The sequence below is a fragment of the Notechis scutatus genome, chromosome 3, assembly GCF_049901735.1.
Source record: "Notechis scutatus isolate UNSWTSFEM ecotype Mainland chromosome 3, rNotScu1.2, whole genome shotgun sequence".
Taxonomy (NCBI): Eukaryota; Metazoa; Chordata; class Lepidosauria; order Squamata; family Elapidae; genus Notechis; species Notechis scutatus.
This window is the reverse complement of record NC_142011.1, coordinates 152,244,529-152,250,020: the sequence shown is the minus strand read 5'-3', so window position 1 is coordinate 152,250,020 and position 5,492 is coordinate 152,244,529.

Below are 5,492 nucleotides of genomic sequence, written 5' to 3'. Positions count from 1 at the left end.
ACCAAATAAGATGGCCTTTGGATGTTCCTGTTCATGTTCCATGGTGTCTCTGATGAGTAAGGAGATATTATTTGTGGAATTATTTGAAGGATATTAATTGTTTGTGGCGTGGTTTGGTGATTATTTTTGGTTTAGTTGTGATTGTAGTTGAGGTAGTGATTGTGGTTGTTGTGGGATTTGATTTTAAGCGATAGGTACTAACTGAGCTGTGCTGTATTTTTTTCAAGAGAGATTAGGCTTACTTGTATAGTTGTTTCAAAACGTGTTGCTAAGTGTTCTTCTATTGAGTGAATGAGTGATTCTATGCTTTCAACTCTGTCAGGTAGGGTACTCAGTTTGTTTAGCTTAGGAGAACATGATGGACATAGATAAAAGAATGTATCTGAATTTTTAACCATATCAGCTAGGCTTTTGTTTGCGTTTAAGCAGGCAGGGTGGGCTAGATTATCGCAAAGGCGGCATTTGATGTAAATTTCGCTTTCATTGATGGTTTCAAGACATTTGAAACATGTGCAGGAGTCTAGGAGGTCATTGGTAGAGATATTTTTCTTTTGTTTTGGTTTGGAGTTTTTGGCTGGCATGGTCAATGGCAATAGTAAAGTAATCAATTACAATAGCTAGTTAATGTGATAGGTAGACAGTTACTTAATGCATGTTGGTAATTAATAAATGTTAGTTGATATGTTAGAGAACAAATCAAAAGGTTACTTATTACTAAAAATAAATAAATCAATTGGTTATTCAAATCACTCTAATCAAATAATTTTGCTAAGCAACAAACAGCGTAATTTATTTCAGTAATTACTAAACACACTGGTCAATTAAATTCACTAAATCACTGGTTTTACTAATCAGATATTCAGTAATCACACTATATGCACTAAACACTCAATCATACCAATCAATAAAACAATAAATCAATTAATCATTTGATAAAAATTAATTATTTTAAAGAAATTGATTTTTGAGATAAAGTAATGAAGTTGTATTGAGAGTTAGTAAGTAAAGGGCTTTGCTTTGCTTTGCTTTGCTTAGCTGTTGCTGATATCTGATAATAGGTTCATAACCCCTAATAAACTGGCAGGAGGTCTCTTTTCCTGGGCTGTTTGAAAACAATCAGTGAGCAAGGGTTTACACTCTCTTTCTTGTTTTGTAGATTGAGTTTTTGAGATAGAAAAGATGCAAAGATGCTGAAGGGGGGATCTGTGGCCCCTTCTTCTGCAGAGACAAACAGAACAATTCACTGGGAGGTAACAGGAAACTTTTTGTTTTGTTTTCCCTTGATGAATGGGATTTCCGGCCCCCTTCTAGTTAATTTAAATACACTTTCAAAGTTTGTTGCTTTTAAGAGAAAGAGGCACGTAGATAGCCTTGCACTGGCAATTTGAACAGTTTATATTTTTACTATGTAGACTCAGATTTGTATTGAGCATTCGCTCCTGGCTTCAATATACTTCTGCTTCTATCACAGGAAATAAAATTGCTTCCAATCTTCACAGGAGTTCAATTATAACAAGACTTATTGAAAGTCCAAAGTTACTGTCCTTTTAAAGAAGGAGTCCGGATTAGCAATTTGGTGCAATTTGGTGAAGAGGGAAGAGAGAAGGAGGGGCGGCAGGGGGGAAGAAGTCTGCTTCACACCCTGGCTGCAAACGTCTGAAGACCGACTCACAGCTCCTGGTGCTCACCGCCTTGCAAGGATGGGATGAATCTCACCGTCTCACCGCCCCGGTACTGGCGAGCCCCACTGCCTTATCTTCTATTAAGGATGGGTCAAATCGCAGATCGTTGAGCGCTTTTGAATAGAGCGCTTTTGAATTTAGTGCTTACCGAGGAATGAGTTCTTTTCTGGCGTGCTGGTCAAGGATGGGAGGAATCGGAGCTCTCCCAGTACTTTTGAATTGAGCGTTTGCTGAGGAATGGAGCTCTTTTCTGGCTTGCTGGCAAGTCTCGAGCGTTAGGCTTTCCACCTCGCTGGCTGGCTTGTCGCCGGGCGCTGCCTGTGCCTGCAGGAGCTCCTCACACTCCCGCTACTGCCGCATTGGAAGCAGGAAGGGCATCCAGCCAATAAAAACTTAGGTCCATTCAGTTGCTCAGACAAGCGATTACGGGGTCATTGAAAGGTGATGATTGACGATGATGGTGATGATAGTAGATAGAGAACCCTAGTGCATAAATTTAAATGCACTCTCTTAACATTAGATGTGGTTCAATAAACAAAGACAAAATTCTGCTAAACCAGAAACTTCCAATAGTGAAGGCCAGCTGTAAAACACATAAATGGCAATCACATGACCAAGGAAACTATGATGGTCACACATGCCCACCAGTTCCAAAACACCTAAATCTCAATCACGTGACCACAGGGACACTGCAATGGTTTTAAGAGTGAGGGTCATAAAATTACCCTTTTCAGAGCCGTAACTTTGAATGTTCAGCAAATAGGACGGTCATTAAGTGGGAGTTACTTGTACAATATTCACTTAATTGCAAATACTTGTTCAGCTGAATTGTAGGTTAGCTGATATTGACTTATAATGATATTGTCAGATGGAGCTTTTTAATTATCTTAGATCATAGCAATGTATTCTTACAGCGTAACACAACTAGCATTATTGAGCAATGGAAGAAAAAGTGTATTCACAGATCTAAGTAATGCAATACTGTATGGGAACTGAGACATCTTTAGTTTTGTTTTCTTTGCTAGGTGAAACAATTTGAAGAATTTAAGTTGAAGTCTAACATTGTTGGAATGTTTTGATCACTGTTCAGTAAAACCCCAAAACAAATGTATTATGAATTAGAAGAACATGAGCAGTAGTTTTTAGTGATATTGTTTATTTGATTTGTATGGGTGCCCATCATTTTTAAGTGACACTGGGCAGCTGAGTTTTTAATTAAAAGTTCCCCAAAAGCCCACAAATCCACCAATCTACTGTATGATACGGCCTGGGGAAACTGTGATCCATCTTAATATTTGAAGTGCTATGAGGTAATGTGTCTCACAAAGCACCAAAGCAGGACAAGTTGGTAATGTGATTTTATTTACTCCTGCCAGCCTTGGCAAATTAACAATAGGAAAAGAACAGCATGCTTCAACAGGTAAGTGCAAAAATAATCAGTGTCCTTCCACAGAATTTCAATAGTTCATGGAATACAAAAAATCCTCCACTTTCTTCACACAGAAAGGAAAACAAATATACACTTCTCTGTATTTCCAACTATAGTATAATGTGCATTTGGCCAGTTTTCCAGAAATCTGAGTTACTGGAATGAATGAGAAAGCTGCCTATCCATGAAGAAATATAAATTTTCACATATAAAAGAATGATGGTGACATGATATCGAAGTGTAGTGACCAGGTGCTTTTTTGAAAAGCTCCAATTTGGATTATAAGTTTTGCTTCTATTTGGTCTAAGCAGCAAAAATCAAGATGAGGAACTTTATAGCAAAAAGTAAACTGGTTTATCAACTAATCAGATTTGCTCATAGGAATGACTTGTATAACTAGGAAAATGAAGCCTGCGTTGGAATTGTGAAAAATTAGGATTGGGTTTCTCCAATAAGGTTTAATGTGAAATTTAACAATGCTCCAGATCAATTGGAGAGTGAGGTCTCTACAAATGCAGAAACAGTTTATCCTCCTGCTCTGCAGAGCTTCAGTATCTAATGTTTAAAAGCAGATTTGCAATTTGTCTTGCACTACAGATGAACTAAGTCAGCCTAGTTCTTCAACACACATTGTAAAATAGAATATAAATTAAGAGTAAACCCCACTCTCCATTAGTACTGATATTACCTAGTTTGGTTAATGAAACCTCTCCAAGAAAACAACCAAGGTCAGAGAGCACCCCTCATGTTGTAAGATTAGAATGCAACCACTCCTAAAGATTGCCCTTCCACTTCACCAACTTATACGCAATATGGTTCATCTTTTAAAAGCCTGCTTCTTAATGAACAATTAAAGCTTAAGCAATACTTCTCTGCCCTAAGCAAGATTATCTTTTCTCTTTTGACAGGGAATTACAGTGAAAATAACTGCTCTGTTGGGGTCCCCAGAAGCAGTAGTTTTGAACATTTCTATTTTCAAAAGCCAAAGTTTAAAGGGTTGAACTAACCATACAAAGACCCAGAACCTTGTTCAGCTTCATCCACAAAAATGTCCTAGTAATTTGGAACTACTTTCTCTCTCAGCACAACCTACTTCATAAGGTGTCATGATAAGGACAAACAGGAAAAGGAAACGGTATGTGCTGTATAATTTCAGTGTTGCGAGTATCTTTTTAGTTTAGGGTGGGGTTTTACGTCTGTAAGTTAACATAATGGAATGTGGGGAAGATACAAGATAACATAGAAATTTGGTAAATGTAGAAATAAGGAACATTTACACAACACAGTTGTGTTCCTGGTAGTCCCTGACTTTATGACCACAACTGGGACCAGAATTTCCATTACTAAGTATGGTAGTTGTTAAATGAGTCCTGCCTGATTTAAAAATCTTTTTTTTTGCCATGGTTGTTAAGCAAATCATTGTACTTGTTAAGCACATTCTCCCAATTTGCTTTATTGGAAGCCAGCTGGGAAGACATTGAAACCATGGTAATACATGCTGGTTGCCAAGCACTTGAATTTTGATCACATCACTGTAGGGATGCTATGACAGTTGTGTCAGCAGTGGTCATAAATCACTTTTTCAATGCTCTTGCAACCTTGTTCACTAACTGAATGTTTGTAAGTCGAGGACTACCTATAAACTAAAATGGTTTATAAACATGTTTGCTCACCAGCAAAATATGTCTATCCTGTCGATATTAGTCTACACCAAGATTAACAATATTCCTAACCCTGGCTCCTTGATGGGAAAAGTATTCCCAGTCTAGGACTTTGAATATCTTGCAAACTTGTCCTTTTTCACACTGTTATACAGCATTCTCTCTTCTTTATGTGAAATATAACATAGAATGAGATTCCCTATCGTTTCATCGTCTGCTTCCACCACCCCTATTATCACACAGTATACAAAGAGCTGAACTCCAGTACAAAAGAAAGGCTATAAATCTAACAAATAAATGTCATGGATGAGAGATTTATATATAAACATACTCCCTCTATACATAATATAACACTGAAAGTTTATTATATTTTGCTTCATAACCTTCTATAGGTATTAGTTTCCAAATAAAATTTTCATAGGGAACCATTTGATAAATTGTGTGCTATAACAACAAATAGAAGAATTGGTATTGGCTATTTTATCCAGCAATTTTAAACTATAAATGAATAAATCCCTATATACAGCATACATACAGGCACACTTGGTTTATATAAACAGAGTCATATTAATTCCCGTCATATGACTTCAAAATCTAGAAAATTTCCCTAACATGTGTGTAATGTTTTTAATGCAATGTGGAATTTTCTCAAACAATAACTCAGAGAGAATACGATTTATTTTACAAATATAAATAATCAAACTATAAGACTATCCCCAT